General features: G+C 39.2%; 1 long non-coding RNA gene across 1 annotated transcript in view; it reads right to left on the bottom strand.

Moving 5' to 3' along the window:
- The window catches only part of LOC308061441, a 90,057-nt gene that overhangs the window by 45,608 nt on the left and 26,942 nt on the right, over positions 1-17,507 (bottom strand). The window contains exon 1 of the long non-coding RNA XR_013927230.1: positions 1-17,507. This exon is cut by the window's left edge and continues 28,272 nt beyond it; it is cut by the window's right edge and continues 26,942 nt beyond it. This is a non-coding gene — a long non-coding RNA (uncharacterized lncRNA).

Raw genomic sequence — 17,507 nt, 5'->3', positions numbered from 1 at the left:
AATTCATTTTAAGTAAGTACTGAGGAAAGCCGATCAGTGCTTGCAGGTATTGAAGTGTTATTCCCTTTGACAAACAGATTAATGGTAATCCAGTTTGAGGGTGCTTCTCTCTTAATTTTGAAGATGGTGGCTGTGCATTTTGGATACCAACTAATACATAAATTTAATAGACAATTCATGAAAATAAAGCCTTTGTGTCTGAGAAGAAATGTCATGAGAAAAGTCTGTGTTGCTTTTGCTGGTCATAGGAGTACAAATAGATTCACCTTTTATTGGAAAGTGGTTGGAATCAAATTAACCTCTCCTGTCATGGAGAGCAAGCCTAAGTGCATCTGCCTGTCAGATGTTCCGAGGTGCCATTTCCTAGCAACTAGAAAATGCTAATTCATTAGTTTGATTAAATTGTCTGGACTAGGCCAGACCTCAAAACTGCTTTTTTATGCTTTGGATTTATTTCTCTATTAAGATGCAAAGGAAGGAGGTTATTGCTGCAGTTCACATGGAAAAAAAGTGTGGAGCACCATGAAAGTAGAATATAAGGAGGAAGAAGAGGATGCAATTGTGTCGACAGCCAGATAAAAATGTAATGGTGAATAGAATGTTTGTGATAGGTCAGTTTTTTGAAGAATTTGTGGGTTTATAATGAGATGACAGGTAATATAAATCTTGAGTGCCCTTATTTCTCTAAAAGTATAAAGCAAGAAGCACCTTTCTAAATGTGCAAATACTTAAAAAAATTAGAATAAATACTGTAAAATTAGCCATTGGCAACCCCTAAACATATAATCAAAATCATCAAGAGGTACTTAAAATGTAAAAATGTTAAATATTCAGTTCTCTAGCTGTGACTACAGTGTGCTTCTTGAAAAGCCCCTCTAGAACAGCCTTATATCTCCACTTTTGTTCCACATAGTCTGGTTCTTTCAAACTGAAACAACCCATTTCAGACATTGATGTGGCACCAGTTGGTGCAGTGCCATGTTCTCATCTCTGGGTCAAAGCCCAAGTCACCCTGTGGCTAGGCAGATGGGAAGGGCCAAAAGGGATGGCAATGGTGGGAAAGGACTCACAGGATCCAACAGGATGCTGGTGGCTGAAATGTTATCACACATTGCTTTTCAAATGTGACCATATAAAGCACTGATGAAGCTTACAAGTTTGGACATTTCAAGGCTCAATGAGGTCAGCTTCTCAATGAGTATGTCTACAGTATACCAGGAATTAAAGACCATCGATAAGCAAATATGTCTTTTTTCTAAAGGCAGCCTCCCTCTTGCTGCTTCTTCCTTCAGTGAAGTAGCTATTTGCTGTTGACATTAAAATAACTTAGCTGTAACTATGAGCTCTGACTGTAGCTATGAGCTGGAGATCACAGAGAAAGGATTGTGAGCATCAAGTACCAGTAGTAGGAACAGATAATCTTTCAAGAAACTAAGATCCTGTTTACACGCAAGTGTTTCTGATGAAAACAGATTTTTAAAAATGGGGAAAGCATTTCTTCCTTTCAGCAATTATGACGTTGGCAAAAAAAATATTTCCAAGAGGCTTTGGTTGGCTTTCATAGCTATATTCTCTGGTGTGTGCAGCTGCTTTCATTAACAATAAAGGAAATTACAAAGTTTAGAGTGGGGAGAGGAGAGAACTTTGTTCTACAAGGAAATGTAGGATTTGTCCCCTCAAGCCATCATTTGAAATGTTTGTAGCTTTGAAATTGTGTACATATCAGAGGCTGTTAGGTACACAAAAATATATCAATGTTTTCTTAAATAAAAACTTGGGTCAGTGACTTGGCAAAATTCAAGTATTGTTTTACCTCAATGTGGATTATGGGTTCAGAAGGGTCCTTTTTTAATTTTGAGCACTTAGTGATTTCAATCTTAAAATGCTGATAAGTAATTTAAATAATGCATCATCTTTAGCAGAAGTAATTATTCTGCTTCATCTTCATTTGCATTCTAGCTGATCAGTCAATGGCTTAGTACTACAGCAAACTCATACTAACATCCTCTTGAGACTAGCTTCCTTCTTTGGCTGGAGTCTGTCAACAATCAGAGTGGCTCCTTTTCCTGCGAGATCCTAAACAATGTTAAGCAGTGCATTGTATAAAGTCTTTTGAGGTTTTCTTACACTGCTATAAGTATGTGGTTACATATATATATTGGTTACTTGAAGAGATAATGAGTCTGGTTATTTACCGGTGTACAGAGAGTTTTTTATGGTTGATTCTATTTTGGTAGAAGAGTGAAAGATAGAAATAAATGTAATTATTATGGCAAAGGTGCTTAATGTTTAGGGGTTTTGTTGTACCTGAATTCCTTCAATATTACAGTACTCTTAGAAACTGAAAATCCTTTTTCTACCAGAAATAAATATCTTAAATCATGAAGTAGTCTGCCACAAATGTGAAATATTAAATCTGTAGTGAGTTTACTTCCCTGAGGCACCTCAGCTGGCAGTAGATAGACATAATCTCTGTTGAGGGAAGCAGAAAACAAATTATGTGAAAATTAGCAATATAGCAATAATGTAAATAAAATAAGCGTAACGCTGTGCTGAAGCGCCAAAGAAATTTCAAACAGGCAATATGTGAGTATGAGTATTTACCAGCAGAAAATTATGCAGTTGCAGGCTAAATTATATGGTCTTAAACTCCTTTTACTGCACTTCATTTTTTCTTGCACTTTGAATCTTATTCTCTTCTTCCTTGACCCTCACTGGCATTTTGGTTTTGATCTCTTACTAGGCCAAATTTGACTTTTGGAAGCCTTGCACTCATACATGCCAGTGCCCATTTTCTCACTCACCTGTAAACAAGAGAAATGTGCAACTTCAGCCTCACGGAAGCTTTATCAACTTACAGTTCTTGTCTGAATGTGAAGCAGAATATTGCCACATAGTGAACTTCTTTTTTTCTGTACTTGTTTAACATCCTTACTTGGTTTCACATTTTTGGAGCCTGATTAATCCCTGAAGCATTATTTTTTCTGTCCACATACCATGGAATCACAGAATGGTTGAAGTTAGAAGATACCTCTGGGGACTGATTTCTTTGCTCAAAGCAGAGTCAGTTAGAGCAGGTTGCTCGGGGCTGTGTTCAGGTAGGGTTTGTCCATCTCCAAGGATGGACACTCCACAACCTCTGAGGACAACCTGTGCCAATGCTCAACTACTCCTACACCAAAAAAAAAAAAAAAAAATTACATTTGAATGGAATTTCCTGTATTTCAGTTCATACTTGTTCTCTCTTCTGTCCTGTTGCTGGGTAGGGCTGAGAAGACCCTGGCTCTTCTTTGCCTCCCCATCAAGTATTTATACACATTAAGATCCTTCTGAGCCTTTTCTTCTTCAGGCTGAACGATCCCAGCTTTATTAGTCTTTCCTCATATGCAAGATGCTTCAGTCTGTTAATCATCTTCACAGCCCTTCACTGGACTCACAACAATAAGTCCATGCTTCTCTTGAACTGGAGCCCAGAACTGGGCCCGGCACTCTAGGTGTGTCTCACCAGTGCTGAGTAGAGAGGAAGGACAACCTCCCCTGACCTGCTGGCAACACTCCTCCTAATGCAGCCCAGGATGATGCTGGCCTTCCTTGCCACAGGAGTATGCTGTTGGCACATATTGCCCACCTTGTCGTCCACCGACACCCCCAGGTCCTTTATTGCATAGCTGCTCTTCAGCTGGTTGACCCCCAGCCTATACTGGTGCCTGGGCTTATTTCTCCCCAGGGCAAGGACTTAGTATTTCCCTTTGTTACATTTGACAAGATGACTTTTTGTCCATTTTTCCATCCTGTTGAAGTCCTTCTGAATGGCAGCACAACCATCTGGTGTATCATCAGCTCCTCTCAGTTTTATTTTGTCTGCAAGTCTGCAGAGGGTGCACCTCTGTCCCATTATGTAGGTCATTAATGAAGTGGTTGAACAGTACTGGCCCCAGTACTGAGCCCTGGGATACACTGCTAGTAACTCTCCTCCAGCTAGACTCTGTGCTGCTGATCACAGCCCTCTCAGCCCAGCAGATAAACCAGTTTTCAGTCCACCTCTGTCTCTACCTATCTAACCCATACTTCATCAGTTTCTCTATGAGCATGTTATAGGAGACAATGTTGAATGCCTTACCTAAAATCAAGATAAACAATATCCACTGCTCCCTTCTCATCTACCCAGTGCAGAAAGGTATGAGGTTGGTCAGGTATGATCTCACTTTTGTAAATCCATGCTGATTACTCCCAATAAACTTCCTGTCCTTCATATGTTTGGAAATGTCTTTCAGGATTATTTGGTCCACCACTTTCTCAAAGGTGGAGGTAAAGCCAACCAGTTTGTAGATCCTGGGATTTTCATCCTTGCCCTTGAAAAAAAGATTAGTGTTACTTTCTTCTAGTCCTCAGGAGCCTACCTTCAACACCATGACCTTTCAAAGATAGTAGAGAATGGCTCACGATGACATCAGTCGGCTCCCTCAGCACCCATGCTGGCACCTCATCAGATCAAATGTACTTGCGTGTGTCCAGTTTGTTTAAGTGTTCCCTAAGCTGATCCTCTTCCACTGAGGGTAAGTCTACCTTGCCTTAGACTTTTTCACTAGTCTTAGGAGCCTGTGATTCCTGAAAACTGGTCTTACAAAGACCAAGGTAAAAAGGCACTGAGTACTTTGGTCTTGGTCCATTTTTTCCAGGTCCCTGACTCATTCAGCAGCAAACCCACATTTCCTGTAGTCTTTCTTTTGCTGATGATATACCTATAGAAGCCTTTCCTGGTGCCCTTCATATTCCTCAGTGGATTTTGCTTCAGATGGACTTTGACTTTCCTTATCAGATTTAAATCAGCTTCAATCATTCTTCATTATGGGCTTAAGCTTATCTTGAGCATTGCTTTTGCTTTAACACTTTCATTGTTGTCATAATTAAATATTTAAAAGGTAGTTACTTTAATTCACTTCACACTGCTGCTTGGCTTAAAGAAATGAACTGCATATGGTCTTTCAAGGTGTGCTTTTACTGAACTCCCCTGAATACTGATTCTCTTCCAACTCATGGCTATTTTATAACTGATAATGCTGATATCTGAACCATGGGAAAACACTAGAGGCTTAGCTCTGCTTGTGAGCACTCTGATCGTTTACCTGTGTTCCTCATGGTCTGAGCAGTTTGCTGCTTTTATCACTGTAAAATGCCACCAAAACAATTCTGGCCTTTCTTTTCGTTTTGTTACAAGATGATTTTATATCACAGGTTCCATTTTTAACTTACATTAACCTTGAGTCCTCTATGCATCTGGGCATATTAATTGCACAGAGATCTGCGTGCATGCATGCAATGACCCAGTGCATTGTCCAGTGGAGACAGTTGAGGATATTAGCTTGGATTGCTGCTGAAAGAGAGGAGACATGCCCCTCTTCCATTGTTTTCTGCCTCAAAGTATGGATTTTTTGGTTAAATGTGAAATCTTGCAGGTAGAAGAGCCAAATGGCATTACAATGGGGGATGCAAACTGTAGAGCACTTGAATGTTCTGCCCAGTTCCATGTGAAACTATAAAACTTCTGGAAAAAAATTAACATACATCCAGGGATCTTAATATAATATAATGCGTACAGGCTTGCTCATTTGGACATTGAATGTAGCAGATTTCACCACTCTTGCTCATGCTGAGTAGCTCTTACAGAAGTCAGATCATTTGTTTCAAATATCTTCTCTCTGTGTGTGCACTTTTCATCAGAGGAAAACAGACAGAATACTACTTGTTAGTTTACTTTGAGAAGGGAGTTTCACATGACAGTTATGGACAAGGTGCATTTACTTCACCACAAAGTTTAAAAGCTATTGTACAGTGAGGAGCTATATGATGCTTCGGGAACAGGAGCTGCATGCAGAGTACCCTTGAGTGTTGGCCAGAAATCTGGTCTTCCCTACCCATGCTCCATAAATGTAATTCGTTTTGTCTTAGCAGATCATGCGAGACTAGAGACTGGCAGATGGGATGAAGAATCAGATCTGCTGCTGCAAAACTAAGTTACCTATGTAAGAATTTAGAATTTTTATTCTCTGAACAGACAGCATATCCAGCAGTAAATTGACCATATTTCTGCATTTTTCTCTGTGTAGCAACACAAATAACCATCTCATCCCACGCCTGAGTGAAAAGTGGTGTGTGAGGGTCAAGAGAACCCAAAGAAACATTAATTCACCATTTGCAAGAGATGGAAGCGATGAGCAGGTCTGGTCCATGACAATGGTAGCAGCTGTTCTCAGGTGATGGCAGAAGTGCTGCTTCAATTTCAGGCCTCCTTTTTCTTTAACCACACACAAACATTTTGAAATATTTGCATATATGGCCAGAATTCCTGTTGAATGCTAGAAGGGCAAATTGCAATTTCAACTAGAGAGGAGATTCTAGCTCTGCATATCTCCAGTATGGCGACTTTTCCCATATCTGTCAAGGCACATTTTCAAACCCCACTCCAGAGCAGCAGCAGTTTTGAATGGAACAGAGCTGTGGTGATCTGTTCACAAAGAAAGGTACTGAATCTTCAGGGATAAGCTCAGGGTATCACACAGTATGAGTATCACCTTGAAAGCATGCACAGATAGAAGCAATACAGCTCAAAATGTACAAAGCCACAGGGCTGAAAATCTAATTAAGCCTTGTGTCTTCTGTGAAGCAAGTTCACTGCCAAAGTAAAGAAAAGCTGAAGTTTTCTTCACCCTGCTTCTCTCCCACATACCAGACTATTTCTCTAAACCAAGTTCAGGGTGAAGATTTTCCTTAAAACATGAAGAATTATCAATTTATTCAGACACCACCAAGCTTACTAACTCATAATATGTTTTGTTTATATTCTGTTTAACTCTGTATTCTGATTACCAATAAAGACTAGGTTCTCTTTAGTTCATGTGTTTCTGGTGAATTTCTGATACTTCTGGGATTCTAAAATTTACCATTTCTAAAATACTATGTCAGGTCCTGATGAAGTTCTGTGATACTGGATATGAGTGGAATTCAAGAAAAGCATGAAGCATTGGAAATGGGGGAAGACAGTTTAATAAGACTTGCTGGCACTGCCATCAAGATTAAAGTTTCGTAGCAGTGATGGCTGGCATAATCAATCTCTAAATTAATTTTAACCCCAAACCTCTCCAACCTTGACAAAAATATTAACAAATAATTCTGTATTTTCAGAATAATTCTCAGAGGACATAGAATCACTGACTTAAATTTCAATACAGCCGCAAAATACTTATATTTATTAGTCCCATAACTAATCCAGTTTATATTAAAATCTCAAACAGCAATTCACTCTCTGGATATTTTCCTTTTTTTTTTTAGTATTGCACAAAACTAGGCTTGCATAAGCCAAACAAAATAGCAATGATTTTTCTTCACATCTGAAACAAACATCAGTAAGTTAGGAAATCCAGAGGAGTTTAAAGTTCTGTGAGCTTCAAAAGCACTTGGCAAATTTACAAGACACCTGGAGCCTCATGATACTTTTAATTTCATAAATGAAATAAAAGGGACCAGATCTTTGAAAATGAAATCAGTGGAGCTGTGTGGATGACTGCTTGCTGATACATTGTCAAGGAGGATTCAGTGAAAATGGTCTTTTTCAATGTGTAAACATTGAGTTATGCAAAGAGTTGAGAAACCCATGTGTATCATTTATTCTGCTGTTTTTTCTACTCAGAAAAAAATAAAACAACCCGAATAGTGACCTGCTGTAAAAAAATTGAGTGGTAGGCTGAATGCACTGGCCTTCACTGTGCTGTTGTTGAAATATACTGTGATCTGCTTCAAGGTTAGCTCATTCGGCTTGGATACAGGGAGATTATTTTTGTCCTCTGAGGCTTGAAGTATATTGTGCATAGTAAAGGTGGCTGTGGACATATGCCCATGCTGCAAGGAGTTGTAGCAGCTGAGGTCACGTGTTGCCGAGGCTGTGGTGGCCTCAGGCAGCCAGCTGGGTTGCCTCACACAGCTGTGGAAATGATCTCTGTCCTTTGCAGCATTTCCAGCAAATGGTTGCAGATCTGTCTCCATCATGCATCCTGTCTGTCTGATATCAACAGTTTTCCCCACATCTCTTATGAGAAGCCAGATGTTCTGCCCTGGATGCTTTTCCTTGCAAAGACCCTCCAAACCACTCCAAGGGCCTGGACAGCATCCCATCCATACCATCAGAAGGCTGGCTGCTGGGATTCAGGGCCAGCTTAGTGGTCATGGAAGTGAGGGCAGCCCCAATCCCTGTGGAGAGCAGCTCCCTGAGGTGCCCTGGGGGGACCACCACCAGGGTCTGCAGGAGTGGCTTACACATGCACCTGTGCGGTTTGGTCCAAGCCAAAGCTACAGCTCCCGCCACATTGCGGTATCCAGACATGGTCCTTGCTGAGCAGGACCTGTGGCCCATGACCCAGCCGATTCATCCCATCCCCATCCCAAAGGAGGTGCTTGATGCCTGGGGCTGGAGCAGCTGCCCTGCTCCTGGCTGGGGTGGTGGGATGGGACCCAGCTGCTGGGCCCTGTACCGACAGACCTAGGGACGCCCCAAAGCAAGATTTAGGACTCATCTTGAGGACATAGCTTTCCTATTGTGATAAACGCAGTCATGATTCATGTCAAAAATAGAATATACTGTGATAAGTGTAATTGTTGTACCCTGTGTAAATCTGGGACCTGTATTGCAGTTATGGTGATTGGACACGTGTGGTTCTCCTTTAAGACAATGTGATGGCTTCCCCTTCCCCTGAGGCAATCGCCGCCAAAGGAGATAAGGGAAGCGAAACCAAACCAGAGAAGGCCCTCGAAGGAGACAAAAACCTTGAGATTTGAAAAAGCGCACCAAAGGAGAGCCAATAAGAGGAGAAGGTGTACCCTAATGACCCAATGGGGAAAGAGCAGGACTAACATCCGGCGAGAGGAGATTGGTCAAGATCCGGGGATGAAAGACGCTGCTTTGAGGGCTCAGGTGTGCGTGTGGTGGAACTAATTGAGTTCTCCGCGCACCCAGCGCTGTTTTTGCTTATTGTTTCTCAGCCTAAATTGATCGAACCCAAAATAAAATTGTTTTAATTGTTATCGTTTATAACACTAACAAGCTAATGGAGACAGTGGGCAGCCAAAGTCCCAAGTGTGAGTTTGGGCCAACACTGCCATATACATATACCCCAAATATTCCTGGTGGTTTAGCTCTTTGTAATGAGAGAACTGATGTATAGCATGATGGGAACGGGAGTAAGCAAGCCCTTATGTACCCTATATAACTTGCTGGTATGTGCTACTGTCAAACTCAAGGCAAGAACCTGTTTTGTTCTGTAAAACAGTCAGAGAGAAAACATGAGTCTCGAAATTAGGAGTATGAACCAAGGTCATCAAGGACACCCAGGATCATATTGCCTGCCATATTACTCTACTCCTTTACTCTTAGGGTGAAGGTAGTAAGAATACAAACCCATGTTAAAAAACAAAGCACAAATCTGCCTTGCAAACTACCTTTGTAGTTGCACAGGTCAGAATTTGTCCAGTTTCTTTGTGTCAGCTAGAGATGGCCACCTAAAGGCTGCTCTAGGTTTCTTGAGGTGCTAGGGAAAAGGTTTTTTCTGCTCCTAACTCCTTTTTCATGACACAATGCCAGCAACAAGGATAGAAACTAGCAAATAAACCATAAAGGTGACCCTAAAGAAGCTCTCTGAAGTGGAACAAACCCAAGGGACCATGTGCAACAAGCTGAGATTTCACTTATATTGGCAGTGAGACTCAAAATGTCAATAGTTTCATAAAGATTCCCCTTGCATGGATAATTAATTCCTGGGAGGCTCACTTCTACAAATGACATACATTCTGCCATCTTTAATTGCGGCCTTAATTATTGGTTAGCCATGGAATTTCCTTGAATTAACTCCACTCTGAATAAAAAATTGCTGCTGAGGCACCTAAGCAGTGCAAACGATAAACTGGCAAATTCAAGACAGTAGGATCTTTCTTTCCCCTCTATTTGGTGAAAAAATAAAAAAAAAAGTTGTTTCTGGGAGATATTTACTAAAAAGAGAAGCACTGTGACAGGAATTGCAAATCAAGCCTATGGATCAATTGGCATTGAAGTTACCTAAGCAAGATTTCTCCTAAGGCTGATGGCTGTGAAGTCCTAAGTCTTGGAACTACTGCTACTCCCACTTCTGGGAAACACTGGCTGGGAGCAAAGAAGCAAATAATGTTAGAACAGCCGCTGCTTATGCTTTACTAACAGAGCAGAAATAAAAATCTGCCTTGCCAGTTGCTCTTTTGTCTGTCATGCATTCCTGAAATGCCTTATCATGCTATGTATGGCCCAATTTCACTTTCGATGGTACCTGCATATCCCTAACTGTGATCACTGAGGAATTCCATTCAACAGGGTGCAAAGGAGATAATTCGACCATCTGTTTACTATCAAGTCCCAAGGGAACCTTGAAAATCTCCAGGGTTGTTTAGGATAAGAGCAACACAATGTGCCAGTCTGAGCACCTTTTGAAGCCTTTTAACATCCTGAAACAAGCAGGTCATTTTCTAAGAGTGGCCTATTTCCAGAGTTGTATTTCTTCATCTCCATTTAACTTATCCCGGTATCCTTTAGGAAACACCAGACAATAGGCACATATTTTCTTGTCTTGTTACTCTTTTATATATTAGGACTTCCCTGAAAGCATTTAAAGAAGCAGTCTTAACTGTTGGGCTCTCTGACCAGATGACTCCGAGCTGGGCTGACCTTGTGACATGGCTTTCTCAGTGAGAAGCGGTTTCCAGTGGGGCTGCAGTCTTCACGGGTCACTGCAAGCAAGAAAACAAACACCACACAAACTTATAATCAGCTGCTGACATAAATAAAGTACATTAGCACTCCTGATTAAACTCCTGTTGTGCAACCAAGTTGGAGGTTAAAGACAGAGCTGACTAGCCAACAGTTTCCTGAGCAAAAGATCTTCCAAATATTTTGATCTGAAAGAGCAGGTTTTCCATGAGAGATATTTTAAATGTGGGAAAGTGTCTTTCCCCACCATATTTTTTACTGTTTTTTTTTTTTTTCCAGTTAGGAAACAGTTTGTAGCAATGGGGAAAATCTCCCCTTTTACTTACAAAACAAACGTGCACTTTTTTTAGATTTATGGATTTGCCATCTACAAATGAAGCTACTCCTTCATGAATACTTCTTGATTGCATAATTGGAAATTGCCCACTTGTCTGGATCTCATTGTGTTTGGAGGGATTTTTGGAATGTGTTTGGCAATTGGATCTTTTGCCACTTTTGGCTCTAACTGCATTGTGTGCTTAACATACATACAGAGGAAAAATATTTAATCCCAGCTGACTGTGGCACTTAACGAGTTTCTTCAGGCTTTAGTTAAGATATTGTGTGAGCCCATATGTAAAATAGAAAATAGTGCTGCCAAAATGTATGCCAGGATTTTGGCTGTTACCTATATCCTTATCCCATGTGTTTGTGTTTGACAATTAGTAAATCAAATGAAAACAAGTTGGGGGGAAAAAAGCAAAAGCAAAAGCAAAACCGCTGAGGTAGAGTCAGCTTGTCCTTTCCTACCTGTACCTAAGGCAAATGTGAGGTGGGAGTAGCTCATCTGAACTGAAGACAGTGCTTTGGATGACATGCTTTGTTGTTTGGTGATTGGTTTTTTTTTTTCCAGTCTCCCTGAACAAGTGCCGATTCACTTCAAAGGAATATTTTGTGTTCTCAAAATGTTCACCTCAATATGCATCAGAGTACTGTGGTGATGTTCTTTTAAAAAGTGTTTGCAGTGAAATAGGTTTTTAGTGCACTACAGTTAAAATTCCAGACCTTTTATCTTATTATATTAGTAACAGATGATTAGAAAACACAATGCAACTTTACAGCTTGATTCCTCTGTCCCTGACTGCTTGAAATGGGTCCATGTTTTAAATGAGGAAGACTTTTCAGTCACTGAAGGTGTTGCAGCGTAGATCAAGTGAAAGTGGGGTCTCAAAGCTGGGAGTGTTACCTTCTGGAAAGGGTAAGTAGTGGAGCTGGCACTAGGTTTAGCTGTTCCTTGGTGCATGTAGGATTTTACGCTTTCCTGCCTGTATTGCTTCTTTTCTATCATCTCACATGGTTTGCAGCTCATTGCAATATGCTGTGGGGACAAGCACTGTCATTCCTTAAGCTGCATGGTGCCTGGTTCTGTATAAGCCCTGCTCCCACCAGCTGAGAAAATCTATGAATTCTCTTCTGCAGGAAAGGCTTGGGAGAAATCTTGATTTATATTGTAAACCCTTTAAATGATTGGAGCAAGCTGTGCCATGAAAGCTAAGCATGCCATGTAGATTCAGGTTATGGGCTAAATATCTGCTTTTGTATCAAAAACATTATTGCTTGTTGCAAGTAAGGTTCCTGTCATCCAAAATGGGTGCAGTGAGTGAATTATATGGCTGTAGAAGACTAAGTGATGTTTGGAGGGATTTTTCATATTTCCTGTCAGAGTAGAAGTTGTGGTTGGTAGAGTCACACACATTGCAATTTTTTTTTAGTTTTTGAAGGGTCAGAGCAGCAATGTCCAACTTAAGAAGCTTTTATCCAGGAAATCAACTCTGTAACAATTTGTAAACAATTGTATGCGTGATTAAACGGTATTGATCATGCTTGTATTCTAAGTACAAGCAGAAGAGAAAAAGTATAGGTCTATATTAGCTGGGCTACAGATGCAAAGGTGTCAAAAATTGTTCAAAATTATGTGTAGCACTAAACACAACTGTCTGTAGGGTAAGTCTTGTGTGGCTTTCTTCTCTTCACATTGATTGAAAAAACATCGTTATGGTAAAACATGTAGTATAATATTGTCCTAGATCATAAAGTTTCCTGAAAATATAGAACTTGAATCTTGCAGAGGGGGGCATGCCTAGTTACACATTTAAAAAGTAGGGGTTTTCCTCCCATGATTTCCAACACTGAACTTTAAAATCTTACTCAGTTAGACACTCCTGCGTGGGACTTTCTGTGTGAACTGCTCTATGACTGGTTCTGAATCCATTTTCAGCAGGCTGCCCTTTATTGCTATGGTTTTAAGGAAGGGGAATAGCCACCACCCAAACACTACCTTTACTTGTTAAACTGTGCCTGTAAGCACTGAAGGGGAAGCTTGGACTGACACTTTGCTAGAAACATCAAGCTGTGGTCTTCCTCTGCTAGCTCTCTGTTTTGAAATGGAGGCTGAGGTGGCTATAGTGGGTTTCCTTGACTCCTTGCTTGGTTTTCTGATGCTGCTCGGAACATGTCCAGTCCACTCACACCACAATACATTGCCACTCACCTGTTTTCTTATAACCCAAGTCATCTTTCATATAAATATCACACATTGAGTAGACTCATGTAACTTTAAACTTGCTCATGGACATAGTTGTTTCTATTCCTCTAGCCTCCCACATCCCATCTGCCTGTTTCTGACTACTGACCAGCTTTTACTCCATCTAGCTTTCTCAAGTCCTACTTGTGGCCTCCTGTCAGGTTGTGTGGCCTAGCTGTATCTTGTTGCTTATTTAACAGGCTCCCAGTTTCATCTGCCTCCAGTAGCAAAATGGTTGTTATTTACTAGTGAGATGCCAATCAGCCTCCTCTTCGCAGACCACCAATCTCAGTCTTGAGGATGCAGATGCGCGCAGGCATGAGGAGATCATCAGAGCAGATAGCCTCAAGGGGCCAGAGGAGACTAGGCTCAGACTCCTTGTAAAATATTCCTGTTTTCATAGTCTTTATAACTAATGGAGATATCTCTGTTTGGGAAAGCTATGTATGCATACTTGGAGTCCTAATATTAGCTGGAGCCAGGTAGAGACAGATGACCCAAGCAAGAAAGATTTCCTGTGACCTTGATGGTGCAAAATGGGAAAATACTGTGCCTGAAACTTTTTTTCCACACAATGCAGCTTCAGAAACAAAACAGGAAAAAAGAACTGATGACAAGTAGCTGATACTGATCAGATTTGATCTGTTTCTGGTGGCAGGACTGTTCAGTTAAATCACCTCTTGTGTTTATTAGGATTTACTAAGAATAAACTCTGTTTATCAATACCCTTGTGTTTTGAATAGTGATCTTTGCTTTCAAAATTTGTATGATAAAATATGTCAATTGTTAATAAAATAAATCCAAATACTGTCTTAACAAAAAAAAAGTGTTTGGCTAATGCCAGGTCAGTAACTCAATACCCAAATAAAAAAATCTATATGTTCTCTTAAAATACAGAATTTAAAGGAACAAACAGAAATTTCTATTTTGGTACATATAAGATAACATAAAATGAAGAGGAATTTGCTAAACTCATGACAAAGTTTTTAATCATTATGTAAATTTATGAGAAAGAAAAGGAAATCTGGATTAATTAAAAAACCAATAAGCTGAGTTAAGTTCAGAAGTCAGTGCAAATTTACAGGTATATTGGAAATGCAGGAGAATCTTCTACATATGTGAATATCTAACTCACCACTTTCCTTCCCACTGTGTCTAGGCATAAACACTTCAGAAATCAGAGTTGCAAGTTAACTGAAATCATTATTATTTTATTGAAGACTGCAGGTCTTTAAGCCTGAGACCTTTCTGTCTCCTAAAGACAGTTTTCTTTAGAATGAGATTTAGGATAAACTAGCAACAGCAAGTCCTTCTTTAGTCTGTGATTTAAAGCTGATAATTTTCAGACCTAATGATCACCGGGACCCTCTGTAAATTTTTTAATTTTTTAAATACCTTCTATCCTTCAGGTTCTATTTAAGGGCCTTTACCTCTAATTAATCTTTCTTTATCAGCAATAGCAATTTATTCTTTTTGAATCCTGGTTATTTTTTCTTATTATTTTCTTTCTCCTCCAAAGCTGTGAGAGCTAGAACCCTTACTAAGTATTTTTGCTCTGACAATAGACATGCACTTTTGAGGGGATCATTCATTTTTCTGAACTACAATTATGCTCAGTTTCAGCACACTCAAGCTCTTAAAAGAACCTGTCAGACTTAATCTTTGAGATTTCTATTTTATTCTGCTGTGCTTTGGGCATTCTTGTGGCCTTTTCTCCATTTCTGTTCAGTTTTACTTTACCTTTCTCTAGGAAAAAAAGCCAGCCTTAAAGCAATAAGCTACGATAGCTTCCTACTAGGAATTTCCTAATGCTCTTGTTGCATGTTACTTGATTGTTAACATAGTGGTTTTACCTTCATAATAAAAATTCTATTTTTATTTTATAGATTCTTTTTGCTTGAGAACCAAAGTTTCACAGAAAGATGAGTACATTATAAGTCTGTTAGTCATGATAATTTTTAGTAGTCTTATAAGTTTTGGGAATTCTTTGAGTTTCAAAATCTTATTATTTTGTAATCAATGTTTCTTATATTGGTCGTCAGCAAAGTAGAGGACCTCAACGTATTTGTAGCCTATCTGGTTACAACTTCTCTTGACTTTATCTCAAAATCTTTATGAAAATATCACAAGCTAGATTGCTTGTGTATTCATCAACAGCTGCTGAGTTATGAAATTCATATTTAACTTGTTCATTATAGTTAGGAAAAATAGGAAGTGTCTGAATTGTAAACTCAATGACATGAGTTTTGCACTTGAAAACAGAAAGACAATTGATCACTATGGCAAAGAGGACAGAAGTTAATTTAAATTTTGTAGCTTCTTCCATCTACATTGTGATATTAGTTATTGCCTCTAAGGATAGTGTGACATGATGTTAAGTATTCTTTCAGACTAATACATGAAGAACTAGGAAAGTCTTTAACAGTGTGGTAAATAAAAATTATCACATATATATATAAAATAAATATAATGAGATAAAAGAGCAAATAGTTTGCATAACCTTCTGTGAAAGACAAACTGTCTTTTATTCCCTATATGCTTTTAAAGTCAATTCAGCAAATTTTTTGCCATGTTTATTATTTACTAAGAGCAAAACCTACTGGCTAGTTGCTGGGATTAACCATATGTATGACAAATTCATGATTTCCTAAAGATTTATAATTCTAGGCTCTGATCATGCACTATTACAGCTCGACAGAAGTTTTGTCTTTGCCTTTGAGATAACAGGATGAAGCCTGCGCATACAAGGTAAGAAAACATGAGACCTTCCCAGAGTTACTTCCCCATATCAAAAAATGGATTACATCCTTCATATCACTGAAAGACAGCAGATGGAATATTTATTTAACAGTCAATCAGAAGAATGTGCAGATGAAATGTCAATGTCATTTTATTCAAAAAGCATTCCTTTTCTCTCCTACAGTCACTCTGAAATGGTGGCTGAAAAAAGAAATTTAATTACTTGAACTACTGACCCCAAACACGTAAAAAATGATGAAGAAAAGTCTCATTTCAGAAAGAAACAGAACTTTGAGCTCCCACATACTTATTCCCTGTGGCAGATGTGTGTAGGAACCTGCATGTAAGTAAAACTGAAAGTTTTAGCAATGGCTGCTGTGATGCAAAGCCCCCAACTTTTTATTGTTGTTTGGAAATGTTTTTTTAATACATGGGTTTTAAACCATATATTCCTATATGGACTTTATTTAGAAATTACATTGAAAACCTCCAAGCATTCTGAATATCAAATGCCAGTTACTTTGCTGTGCCTTAACCCTTACAAGGATAAAGATGATTAAAAAAACCTGCATGACCTACTGACTCTGACACAATAAATAAGCCCGGCGTCACTTGACACTGGTTTCTTAGTGGAACAAGGCTTCTAATTACGTGATTTGTACCTGTGTCAAGCCAAAGCAATGGGATTAAAAGAAACGAGCATATCAAAGTTAGTTAGTTATTAACAGTTCACTCACTCCAGACTGTTAGTCAAAATCTCTTGAGAGTCTGTCTAATGGCTGCTTTAACTCCACTCTAGATGCCTCAGCCATTTTAGATACTCTCTTTCCCGTTAGGCGGTCTCACTGACAATTATTTCAATGTTTAACTCTCTCTGAGTTTCACAGCCTTTCTATTCCTTTAATAACGGTGCAGTCCTGAACTAAAAATTATGTTAATGTTAATAGACTAGGTTTTGCAGCGAACACTTCATATGCAGAATTATCTTCTGTATTCATTAACTGTATTTGCCTACGTTTCAGTACTTTGTAAATCAGGTTCTTATTTTAAATTACTCCAAAAAATGGTTTATCTATCTGAGTTGTTTCAACTTTTAAATTGTTCACTAGGGTTGGAAAGGCATTATCTCTTTGACTATTCATATTCCTCATTTGTTGCTTGTACTGGACAGTTGGTTGCTTAAAAGCTTTTCTGTCGTTTGCTTCACCTGACTGGATGACTCCAAGCCTACAGATAAATTTTAAAATACGCTGTTAAACAATTTTAGCACAAATAAAGATTTACATTGGTTTCTAAGCCAGTAATTCATTTAACCCACTTATGAAACAAACAGATGAAGGAAAAACAAATAACACAGATGATGTCACCTTTTATATTTATGCCCAATGTCCAACAATATCTTATGGAAACTAGTTGGACTAT

The sequence above is a fragment of the Falco punctatus genome (assembly GCF_963210335.1).
Source record: "Falco punctatus genome assembly, chromosome: 3".
NCBI lineage: Eukaryota > Metazoa > Chordata > Aves > Falconiformes > Falconidae > Falco > Falco punctatus.
The sequence above is the reverse complement of the archived record's forward strand: the minus strand, read 5'-3'. Positions and strand labels throughout refer to the sequence as shown.